The sequence below is a fragment of the Cyanistes caeruleus genome, chromosome 3 (assembly GCF_971803275.1).
Source record: "Cyanistes caeruleus chromosome 3, bCyaCae1.hap1.1, whole genome shotgun sequence".
Taxonomy (NCBI): Eukaryota; Metazoa; Chordata; class Aves; order Passeriformes; family Paridae; genus Cyanistes; species Cyanistes caeruleus.
In genome coordinates, this window is record NC_141703.1 from 27,961,403 (window position 1) to 27,974,967 (window position 13,565).

Here is a 13,565-nt window from a genome sequence, read left to right on the forward strand (position 1 = left end):
ATTCCAGAGAAGTTAATCTACCATGGTTTCAGCTTTTAGCGGTGCAGTTTCATAAAGGAGTGTAAAAGACACAAAACAGCAAATGAGCAATGTGTATGTTCTGCAGCACCAGAACCATTTTCCTTGAAAAATATTCTCCTCCCTGTTGTTGTGAAAGCAGTATCTTAAATTCTAGTGAGTTACAGAGCCTGCTACAAGACATGTTGACACATCCACTACATTTTCTGCTGGTAATGGCTGGAAAGGAGAAGACATGTGCTGAGGAAATGCCTCATGGTGGAGAAAAGATGATGGGCAATCTGTAAAAGGATGGGGCTACTGAATGTTTTAATGTTACCTTGTAATTTTTGACTTCACTAATGCTATAGTTTGAAATGTTTTGAGAAATACAAAGCTGCAGCCTGTGAATGAAATGTAAGCTTCCCTGTGATAAAAATGACCTTTGTTCACTTTTTAAAGAAACAGCTAACACCTCTGGTAGAGAACTTGTAATTTAAAAATAATTGCTGTGACAACCAATTCTGAAAAATATAGGACCTACTCAAATCCCACCCAACAATATGTTGTTCTCCAGTCTGTAATGACAAGACCAAATCAGTAAATAAGAAATAATTGCCAAAATGCAATATATACAGCAGCTGTCTATGTTCGAGGTGTCTGTGAGAGAGGGCTCAGGGGAGGGAAGAGGGCAGAGAAGTCATGGTGCACTAAGTAATTTTTATGTCATGGTCCTGGTAATCTCTGTGATTAACTTGCTGACTGTCTCAGCAACTCCTTTGCAAGTGAGTATTCCTAATTCTCCCAAAAAACAGAGTATGGAGACAGGACCTAATTCTCAATTCTTTCTCTGCAGCAAAACTTGAACAGGTTTAAAAGAGAACAATTCCTTGTCTCTGAAATTCTTGCCACTAGAGACTTACAGAGTTTCTTGTTTTTGCTTCTTTCCAAAGCTGTAATATCACAAGATGCTGTGAGTTCAGCTGTGCTGTCCTAGTAAAACTGATTTTCTGCTGATGGAATCACTGCTGTTCCAGAAGTTTCTGAAAGGGTGAAAACTCTTTCACCCCAAAAAGCAACCTTTATGGAAAGTAGTTGGATCAAGGGAAACATTGTCTTTCCTGATGTAATGTGGTGAAGAAATAAAAAGTGTTTTGAGGAATCAAGCATACTGGAAACAACATTCTCCCCTTCCACCGAAGGAATGAGACAACTGCAGCAGTTCCATACACAGCTCAGAGTTCCCATTAGGTGCTCAGCAAATAATTCCCAGAAATGTAAGGTAGGGCAAGTTCATAGGTGAAACCTAAAGGTTCCTTCCAATCCACTTGTTCACACTAGTCTGAGGGCAATCCAGCATTCTCCATAGCAGAGCAGACTTGAGATTTTGGTAGTCTTTAGTAGACTGTTTTTCCCTGTTTCATTGTCACTAGAACTGTCAGTGCGGCCATTAGCATTACTTCAGAAATTGCTGCTATTCTGAAATTCTCATCTGCTCCCGTGTCAGAACTCCGGAAGGCTTCAAAAACTCTCAGCAGAGGTGTCATTATCAAACCAGCAACATCACAGTCACAACAGGAACCAGCATGCTCAATTAGTCTTAATGTACTGTGTTTCTGTTCCTAATTTAATAGCCTTGCAACCTTTTCTGCAGCATCTGTTAGCTGCAGCAAGGTCATCAACTCTTTCATTAGTGCTGAATGGCAGAAAGAACTGGCAACATGCAGAGTTGCCTCAGAACACCCAGTTTTCCTGAGTGTCACTAATGCTTATTAGTATAGATAGCTCTTCATTCCTACAGAATCACCCTGCCCTTCGGTGGGGCTGGAACTGAGTTAGTAACTGACAATTCTTCAAACTACACTAATTACAAAAATAGGAAGTTCGGTGAAGGAAGAGCTAGAGCCAAAAAGATTGTTAAAGGGGTGGGGAGTTTAATAATAGGAACCTTACCTTTTCAGCAATGGGAAAAAAAGCCATCAGAGATGTGTAAAAGTGTCAAAGGTACTGATAATAGTCACTTCTAACTAGCGCTGTTAGAATTCAGTTGCCCATAAGGAATTGTTGAAAGAAGTGCAAAAATAAACTGGTTAGTTCAATTAAAGCACCTAAAGCAGTAGAATAGGCAGGATAATCCAAAAAAAAAAAAAAGGGTATCTTCTCTGGACTAATTAGTCATTGTTCATCTAAACTGCAATAAATTACCTTCATTAATCTAACTATTCAATATGGATATAGAACAAAAATCATGGAAACTAGAAGTTCAAAATTCTGATGTACACATAGATTTTAAAGAAAATGGAGAGAAATGGCAGGACTGTGATATGACATATCAAGGAAATCAGGCTCACCAAGTAAAGCAAATGAGATCATTATTCAGACTGTTTGAAATACCTCAGTTGTGAAATTTGTTGGGGTTTTATTAGAGATACTTTGCATTCATTTAATTAAGCTATTCACAAGAAATACTAATCTGTGTAAATCACTCAACACTTCTGCTCTTTTAACTAAATTCTGAATAAATCTTTCAGCAAATGTATAGGGTATCTGTTCAAGATTTCTGTTCCTGATATTTCTAACATTAAAAAGTAAACCCAGAAAAAAGTCTCGATAAAGTGCTTCTCATTCTTCAAACATGAGGCCTTTTATTATTCTTATTTTGTTTTTATTTTTTTAAAGAGAACTGATAAACTTCTTTGCAGATCTCCTGTAGTGAAATACTAGATACATTCTCACTTGTTGATCAAATGTCAGATAAATTTGGACCAAGACCAGTGCACTAAATTCTATTTTGTCTCTGTACAGCTACATAGGATGGTATATGGCATACCAAGACTCAGTGCCACATGCCAATTTTTCAGATTAACCTTTCCAAAGCAACTAATATATCAGTTTGTTCCAGCCATTTGATAAAAATGTTTTACTTTGTCTAGGTCAAGATAGAACCATGGGGTTTTAAAAATTAGTTTATTCCCTTAATCTTAAACAAATTTCATTTCCACGACACTGAATAAGCATGAGTAAAGCAAATATAAACAGTTTTCATCAGGAATCATTCTTATCAGCTATTCCTTGCCAAAGGTTAATATCCTGCAAAGCACCTACACAAATAATGGCTTGTGTTTGCAGATACATTCAATGAATATGCAGAGAAATGAAATGTTGATACCACTAATCCTCCTGTTCCAACCCCTGTTTTACCAGGCTTGTACTCCTTTGCTGTATTTCTCCTGTGTTGTGCATTTTTGGTTTTACTTCTGTTCCATCTCAGAGACACTGACAGAGAATACAGGTTGCCAGGAGCTGACATCAATCTTCTGGTAAGCTGTGGTATGGTACCAGTAGAACACATCAAGAGGGAAAATATACTTACAGTGACAGTTTTATGATTAGCAGCCAAAAAAAAGGCAAAGAGGCAGAGGCAAAGAGGCAGGGAAGTCAGCTCACTGCACTACAAAGCACGTGCTGGTTGGCAGACTGAATTCCTTAATGACATTCTTATTAAGTTCTTGCTGCCAAATCCTGTTTGCTTTTGCTGTCAGAACTGTCTGCATTTATAATGAATAACTGTTTGGAAGCTACTTACATAAAACATTGTTTTCATGTCATTGCTGTAGATGGCATCTCAGGCAGATGAGAGAGCACCTTGTGCATTAGTTCATTGAACAGTTCTTTTTAACACATTTGTGCTGGGACATTGTTTCTATGGACACAGTCACATTGGTCTGGACTACAGCATCCCGAGGATGAAGACCTCCAGACCTAATATACATTTATTCTGAGTGATCTGATACCATATTTTCACTATGTTTGCAACTGGGTTAACTGCTGTGAAGGCAGGCTATCAGAGTAGTAATGAGAGTAGTGAGGTGCAGTGGCTGTGGGAAACCCTCCAGACAAACATAAATACACAGTATGCCAATGCTCCAGTGTAATACAGTCCCAGAGACAGAAGCCTCTTGGCAGATAGGGAAAGGTTGCAATACATAAATGAGCTTGCTGAGTAGTCTTGTGAAATCTTGCCAAAATTACACTGTTTACACAACAAATAAAGCAGAGGAAGGTGTCTCTTTCCACACACTGCAGTTCCTATATTTATGCTTTTGCCTCAAAGTTTTATTTCCCCCAGCTGACACCAGCTCTGTATGCAGAACATATAAAGAATGCATAATTTAGAGTGAATGTCTCACTGCTAAATTTCCACTATGGAGCTGGTCTTGCAGTACTTTGTTACTGTGATGATGTAGCCTGTAGTATGAATTCTGGATTTTGCTGGGAAGTTGCTGTAGCAAAACTCTCTCTTTGTGAATAATTTTGTGTATAAATGCAATCCAGGAACTGCTGATGGATCACCAACATGTCTTTTCCAAATAAAGTCTGAAACAGATTGAGCCCTTGAAAACAAAATTGTTTTTGAAAGCAGCCATCTAGACTTCTAAAAGTAAGCTGGTACATAGCATGCACTAGAGTCCTTCTCATCTTTAAGAAGGTGTTACTAGAAACAAGTTTTTTAACATGAAAAAAAAACATGTAGTGGTAGAAAGAATTTAAAGGAGAAAAAGCTACAGGAGAAGCCTACAAACATTCAAAAGGCAAGGTCAGTCCTAAAATGCAGCAGTCAAGGTCATATAGAAGTGGTGTAAATAGGCAGAAACAGCCTTGTGGGCTCATGTAAACCCACAACTATTTACTTATCATCAGATATGTAATCCACACCTGCCACCATCACATTGGCTCCAGTGTGATTTTATCAGCTGCATACTAGGTGGTTGTATTCGTGCAGTGTAAAGTGTGAGTACAGACTGCTCAGAGAGACAAAAAAGAAAAAGCTGTCCCTCTAGGCATCATTACATAGCATTACAGGACAAACTTTCTCTGGTGTCTGGATTTGACTTTACTGGTAAGGAGCACAGAATCATTGTTTGGATAACTCAAGTACCAGCCAAACCACATCAAAAGTAATAACTGGAGTCTAATACATATTTAAAATTTTGCCTTTTATAAGTACAGTGGTGAGAGGGTGTATGATTTTTTTTTTTTTTTTGCCATGTTAGAAAATTATAGGTGCCATGTATTTAATGCAGTCCAAAACACACCTCTCAGCCTTTCATAGTAAGTCAAATAGTAACATTATTACCCTGCTGAGAGTATGTCTCAGTAGGTGGGTGATGGGGGAAGATAGGACTTTTTATTTCTGGCACAATTAAAAAGGGAAAAATTGTCAAGTATAGACAAGATCTTAGCTTGACTATTCCTTATCCTGCATACCTTAACCACCTCTCAATTGCCTTTTCTTTCTTTTTTTTCTTTCTTCAGGCAGGCATTGCACAGTGTGACACTCAGGCTACCTCTAAAAAACATGCCTGCTGCCTTGAATCTCCCTGTCAGGAATCTCCCTGTCTAGCCGTGCCATAAGGAAAAGGCAGTGCAAAACCAAGGATGATGAAGAAGTTGGCAGACGGAGGGGCCATGACAGCAAGAGTCAAGTCCTACAGTACCTGAGTGAGGTAACCAGAGAAGGTGTGGTGACAGTACTTGGCTAGGCTGAGAGCTCAGATCATGAGACAAGACCATAGGGACAAAGCGGAACGACCAAGTCACAGAGTCAAGCCAACATGTCACGATCAGAGTCTGGATCAACAGTGTTCACAGCTGGGGATGGGCATGACTGGGCATGACATAATTGCAAGGTAGCTCAAGTGGGGACAGGGGCAAGAAACTCAGCTTAAAAGCAACTCTGAAGGAAAGGAATGGGGACTCTTACGGCATCTTCCATCTCTTTTTCACAAGAGGTCTTCTCAATGAGCCAGCCTGAACACAGCTAAACTCTTGACACAAAGCCCAGGCAGGCAAATTCCCAGGAGGGGAGAGGAATGCTGGTACCTTCTGGACTTCCTTCATAAGCACTCATTGTGGGTTCTCCTTCTAAATGGTGATGCTCTCTTGAAAGAAATGAGAACAGAGCTCAAGTGGAATTATGTATTTTTAGAATGACTATAATACACTGTAAGAGTAATTCTTACTGTTTGCTCTATAGTCAAAAAAAACATGTGTCTGTAAGAAAACTTGTCAACCACACTATCTGAGGATACTGGATCTCAGAAAAATGGAAAAATAAACTGCCATTTGGTTGTATTTAAAAATGGATAGAGATTGTTGTATTTTAGGTGACATGCATCCTATTTCTAAGTGACAGATGGAAAAAGAATATATACTCACACAATTTCACTCAGACAAGTCTTTATTCTTAGTACTGAATTCAGACTCCTTGTCAATGAAAAACATTGAATCAGAATGTGAGATTATAATTAGATAACTATTTAGCTAAGTACAGCTGAACTGGCAAATTAATTTAGATAGAAAAATCAGTGAGAGACTCAGATAAGAGCCTTGTTATGAAGTTCTTTATAAAACCCCCTGAACTGATAATGCAGGCTTTCCTCCAAGCTTACAGAGACCACCTTTGTTATTTAAATCATGTGATACTGATTTTGCTAGCTCTTGTGCAACTACTCCAACCTGCAACCCCAAGTTATTATAGGTGGCTCCAGTTTTCCTCTTTTTCACTATGAATAAGGGGGAAGGTATTTTTGATCTAGTCCCATGATGATAACTGGTGCAAGAAAGGGCCAATCAGAATGAAGGATGTTGAAGAGAGAATTAATTCTTGTGGGAACCAGGTAGACATTTTGAGCAAGAGCTGATAGAGGACTTCATCACGTGAAACTTGACCCCACAATTGACTAAGGCTTAGACATCTGACCTCAGAATTTAAGCTATACCCTTATGCCTTAAATTATCTGCATAATGTATGAGGAGAATTGGCTAGCTCAGAGTAAAGTCCATCTAAATAATGACTATAAAGTGACTCGTGTGGTCCTGGTGTCAAGTAAGCTGTGCTCCCAATAGATTCAGAGACTGCAAGGAGTTCACCTGTATTATATGAACCATTTTGCTATAATGCTGTTTGGTTTGCATTTTTCAACTTAGTAGAGGGCCACTGGCTTCTGCAACACAGTTACAGCTGAAGTGGGGTTGCAAAGAATTTGACACAATTGACAAGACATGCTTACATGTGAATTGCAAATACAGCCTTTAGGAAATAGAACAGAGCTATCCTTCTGCAGATGCATTTTTTCAGTGGAAAGTACAGAAGAGTAGGGGCTCCTGGAATTCATGTTTGAGTTTAGTGTCTCAATATTCATCCTGGGACAGGTCTGCACAGAAGTGATGCAGTTTTTCTTAGAACAGCCAGACAAGATTCTGCTTCACCCTTCATGGATCCTTTGTTATCAATCTTCCGATCCAGAGGTTAGTTTGGGACTTACACTGCATCCAGAGAAGAGCAACAAAGCTGAAAAAGAATCTAGGACACAAGTCCTGTAATAAACAGCTAAAGGAACTGCAGTCTCTGACCTCTAATGAAAAGCAATAGGACAAGAAAAAACAGCCTCTAGTAGAGCCAAGGGAATTTTAGATTGGGTATTAGGAAAAATTCCTTGACAAAAGTGTTGTCAAGCATTGGAACAGTCTGGCCAGAGAAGTGGTGGGACCACTGTCCCTGTGAGTGTTCAAAAAATATGTGAATGTGGCACTTAGGGACATGGTTTAGTGGTAGCCTGGCAGTTTTAGCTTTATGACTGGACATGATATGTTAAGGTTTTTCCAACCTAAATTATTCTACTATATGGTCATTAAACACGTGGTTTAACTCTGTGTCTACAACAAATCACTTAGTTATTCACCTTTATGAAATATGTTTTCCTTACATCTTTACTTTTAACTCATACCTCAAATAATTCATCTGGTTTCATGTATGAGGGTCTGTACAGACTTTTCAATGACCCAAATTCATAAAAGGCATGTTTTGTATGTACAGACCCCATTAAATTCAGAGGGAGTAGAAAGACTGTTAAAAAGTGTATTCTGGAGGAAGGGCAACATATTAACATGTATTGAGTATTGAAGTCTCTGAGTAGCAGCCCCTTAGCTGTTGTCTTCCCTCTCCTTGAATTAGCTTGCTCCTAGAAGATTGGAGTGAGATAGTGATATATAAATAAAAAATTATTCTCTTTTACCAATCAGTGAGTAGGTAGACCATAAATAGATATTTCTTAATTTTATCAGATTGAAGTACAATTACATAAACTATAGGATTGCTTCTGCTGATGGAAGAGATTTTAAATAATATATCTCCAGGCTTTATTTGGAAACTGGATGGTCAGATGATAATTACCCTATTTGCATCTCCAAATTACTACCAGCAGAGCCTTCGCTATTGCAATCTAGCAGAGACCAATGCCTCATTGGGCTCAAGAGGCAATTAACCTACTGAAATCTAAAAAAAATGGAAGCATGAACAGTTTTTCAGTGTCTTGCATTAATTGTTTGAAAGGCTTTACTTACCTTCTTGAGATTGTCTGATCTGTAAACTGGGATGATCATTTGCATTATGGTAATGAAAATACTATATACATCAAAAGAATGAAAAAATCCCCTAACTGCCTTACTTTTAGTGATTGATTTTCAATAATAAACTTGAGCAGGTTCAAGGCAAAGGATGTTACTGGGAAAATTGAAGATATAAGCTGTAGATTGAGTGCTTGCTCTGGCTTTACTGCAGGCATGCAAAAATGCTACATAGCTTCCTTCACTATTTTCAGAGTTCTGCCTTTCCACACTGTTCATGTATATAAAAAAAGATATATTTGAGGAAGATATTGTCTGTGTGTTTTGGGGGAAAATAACAAATGAAAAGCTGAAGAGTAAAAAACTAAAAATCATCTCAAGCACAAGCAATACCCAGGAACAGGCTCTGTGCTGAAAGAAGTGTTTTGCAGACAAAGTCAATGAAAGTAAAAATTTGAAGTACAGAAAGGTATTGTAATAAAGCTCTTCCCAGTATCCTCTCCCTCTCCTTTCAGCTTGCATTTTTTTCTATTTGATTAATGAATATTAATGACCTCCTGAGTTTCCAGGCCAAGTGAACCAACAGCCAGATGCTGTTGCCATGTCCACGTACAAACCCTAGCTGGAACCCACTCAAGACCACAGAGCATGCTTTTGCAGCCCCGTTTTCTCAGTGGTCTACTGACATTTACAGACAGCATGGAATGTACTAGACCCTATCCTACAAACCCAGTCAACATCCCACACCTTTCCTGGGCCCCTCTTCATGCACTCATTTGCACACGTGTACTGGTTTGGGCTGGCGCAGGATTAGTTTTCTTCATAGCACTTCATACGGTGTTGTGGTTTTGATTTGTGACCAAAAGAGTGCTGGTAATTCAGGGGTTTTTTGCTATTGCTGACATGGCTTGACAAGGCTTTTTCTTTTTCCCACCCCATCAGTGAGGGGGATGGGAGTGCACAAGGAACTGGGACAGGACACAGCTGGAACAGCTGACCCCAGCTGACCAAAGGGATATCCCAGACCATAGGATGTTTTTCTTAGATATAAAAGCTGAGGGGAAAAGAGGGAAGAAGGAATATTTGGAGTTATGGCATTCATCTTTGCAAGTAACTCTTAGCATGATGGAGCCTGGCTTTCCTGGAGATGGCTGAACACCTGCCTGACCATGAGAAGTGTTGAATTAATTCCTTATTTTGCTTTGCTTTTGTTCACCTTTTGCTTTACCTATTAGAGTATTTTTTTGTCAACCTACAAGGTTTCCCATTTTTATCTTTTTTGATTCTCTCCCCTTCCCACAGCAGGAGGATCGATGATGGGAGGGCAGTGAGGGAACAGCTGCATGGGCTTGAACTATCTCTGGTGGTTAATCCACAACACCACACCAGCTCTGCACCCTTCTTCATAAAGAGTCTTCATTTCTGCTTACTTTGTCCAGTATCTTCACTTAGCTTTACATAAGGAAGATTAAAATTTTTGTCAGGTGTTCATGTCTCTGGATTATTGCCATTCCCTACTGTTTGACTGTGGTGTCCCCAGAACCACCACTTAGCCACTCTTCAGGTGCTCACATATCTGTGAGCATTTGAACCCAAAGGAATCATCAAGACTGGCAGTGAGACATGCTAGATGACACATGAAAGCTGGGGAGCACAAAGATTTTTGTGCTGTTGTAACAGCTGTTGCACTCTTATGATGCTTTGATGCCTGGTCTGAGGTGAAAACAGTGAGCAACAATAGGAATTTGGTACTAGGTATTTCAGCTCCCAGTGAGGACAATAGTCCTACAGACAGCATCTTACCTAATTGCAGGGTGCAATATTGGCAGCAGCTACAGCTGAAAATAGATGCTTCTTTGCCCTTGGTGATAAACTATTTCCCAAAGTGCATGACTACATTGAAGGGCATCAGAGGTCCTTAAGAGCTGGGGTTCAATAAATTTTTGGTTCAGGCTTCAGCAACCACACAGAGTGCCTTAGCCCATATACAAATGAGCAAAGCCTTTACTAAAGCTAGACAAATGTGAAGGGTGGCACCTCTAACAGTATTCCATACTTTATAGTCTCACAAGATTAATTCAGGTGCTGCAAACCTTAAGTCCTATATACATTGAAATGAATTATAAAGCTAGTCAGAAATATCATGCTGGAATTTCTGGAGAAGAGCACACTAATTTCTAGACAAGGCTTCTTGATGTGATATTTCAGTATGGTCATTTTCTTAAAAAAAAATGAAAATTAAAAACAAGGCCTTCAAATGCATTTTCTTTCATACTGTCTGTTGACATGTGAAAACCAGGCAGAAGACAAGTGAATGGCCTGACAGATAGAATAGAAAGCTGGTTTCACTTGCACTTGCTCTCCAGTTGGCTGGATTTAGCAAAGGGAGGCTGCAGGAGATGAATGAGTAATCGGAGTGTCTACAGCCAAGTTCACTTTGGGTGAGAATGGTGGGCTGAGCCAAGGCACACAAGTGCCATTCATGTGGATGTCACTCTTTATTCTACTCTCCTCACACAAACTCTTCTCTTTGTAAAGCCGTGGAGTACTAGGTGTGGGGAGAAAAAAAAGGATCAGAAATCTACTTTAGATTGTTATCATCTGGAATTGTTCTCAAAACTATTGAGAGAAACATGGGTAATTAAAGCTTGTATTTCAAGATATTTGGGCACAGTTTCAACAGACTACTTTCTTTTACTTTCACTCTTTCCATAGTACTTTCCATCTCCTGTAGTTTTCTCTTCTTCTGAGGGCTTATTCCTTTCTCCCAGGAAGCTGTCACATGGACTTCGCTACACGGATTAGTAACTCCAGGAAGATGAAAGCTAATTAACCCTGCTCTCCCAAGTATTTCTGTTTTGGTTGTGGTTGGATTGTTTCATATCTAGCAAACTGTGAGATCTGATCTTGTGGTTAAAGTGTTCATACGTGTCTTTCTCCTGCATAGAATTTTTACTGCTTATCAAGACTTAAGAATAACATATATACTTCCCATTTGCCTACCATAAATAAATGTACGAAGAAATTAACATCGTTAAGAGCTATGCTATTTCAGATGAAACAAGCTGGTGATTAAAAAATTATGGAGGGACAAGAGTAGGGAGGGAGACATAGAAAGATGTAGGAATATAGGAACGGATACATACATTTATACAGGCATGTACCTAGGCTACAAAAGTCACAGCCATCACCAGCACAGACATTAGGGTAAAATCTACATTTAACAGCTCATCTTACCAATATTGCCTGATTCTTTTCAGGGTACTAGTTTAAGTTGTCTTGGCAAGGGAGTAATTTTCCAGTGTAATTCCTGCAGTCACATTTGTTCTATATGCAAGTGCACCTATCCAGTAGTATCCAGTACAACTAGGTGCATATACAGAATGTGTTTGTATATACAGTAAACAAGTTCCTGAGTCATGTATTTGCTGGAATTACCAATGACTTGATTCAACATAATGCTTTTCCTTCCAACATGCACTAGAGTTTGAGATCCTATTCCTACCTAGTCAGCCTATCATGTGTGTATAGAAGCAAGGTTTCCAAACCTTTTTGATCTACAGCCTCCCACAGACTTCAGATGTAAATCTGACAATAAAATTTTTTTAATTTTTTTTTGTTTGCAGAACCATTTGTAGAATGCTCCAACATAGTCCACATATTGAAAGTTTGGGACCTAGGAATATTTCCCAAAAGTAGTTCAGATGTATGTTCCAGCTTTGCCATCATTGCATTCCTTCCTCAATTCATGCTTTACCTCCCAGTATGGTTTCCATAGCTAAAAGTAGAAGGCTGAATAAACCAGTAAGGTCATATGCTTAGTCCAGGCCTGGCCTAATCAACTTAGTTTAAGTGCCCGGTGTGGAGCTTATGATAAATGTGAACTTGTTTATTTATAAAACCTTCCCATGGAAGCCTTGGCATAACACAGAAAGATAAATTTCTGATAATTATTTTTGATCTAATAATGCAAATGCTGTATACATCAGATCTTTGTGGTCTTTTGCTGGTTATTCTTAGTAAGCACCGCAGTAATAAATCTTCTAGCTGTTTGTTTGATGTGTACATACGAATTGTCATTTCTTCTACGAATAAGTTTCATATTCAAAAGTCCACATTGCATGTAGACGATTTGAAAATCCATGGGATATTGCTTTCACCAGCAGTGAATTTATTCTCTGTATAACAAGAAAATTCAAAGGTTCTTTAGCTAGGTTTGGTTGGTTGTTGGGCTGCAAAACAGTTTCCAAGTTCATTTAACTGGTATTCACCAGGGGAATTTACTGTTTATATAAGACCATAATTTACCTTTGGAAGGCAGCAATGAAAATTTATTTGGTTAAATCTCATTAGCTACTGGAAAACCTATCTGGAAATTCCTAATCCTTCTCACTTCAAAACAGAAATTTGATACTGTACACTACCTTGACTATAGGCTGTAATTCTAAAGCCTGTAATTGCAAACAAGAGTAAGTTTACACAGGAGGTTGTTCATTACTGCCCTTCCTCACAGGAATATTTCTACTGAGATAGTTTATAGAAAGGTAGGTACTTGCCTGGTTTTGTATCTATTCAGCTGTATCCTGGAAAAAGAACAAAAGCCCACATCTAAGTAAAATATTCCGAGCTGTGCTTTTGTTTGCTTTATAAACACCAAATCAGAAGATGTTCGAGGTTGGCAGACACTTATGGAGGTCATTTAGTCCAATCTTCCTGCTCAAGCATACCCATAGCCAGTTGCCTAGGTTCCTGTTCAGATGACTTTTGAGTATCCCCAGGAATGGGTATTTCACAGCTTCCTTGGATAACCTGTGCCAGTGTGCAGTCACCCTTGCAGTACAAAAGCGTTTATTGATTTCATAGGGAGCCAAAGTGTTTCACTTTGTGCCCACTGTCTCTGATCTTGTCACTGGACACCACTGAAAAGAGCCTGGCTCCATCTCTTGTACTCTCCCTTCAGTTATTTGTACACATGGATGAGATCCCTCCTGAGCCTTCTCTTCTCCAGGCTGAAAAGTCCCAGCACTTTCAGCTTTTCCTGATGTGAGAGATGGTCCAGTCCATTAATCACCTTAGGAGCCATTTACTGGCCTCTCTCCGTTACATCCACGTATCTCTTGTACTGGGAAGCCCAGAACCGGACACAACACTCCAGGTGT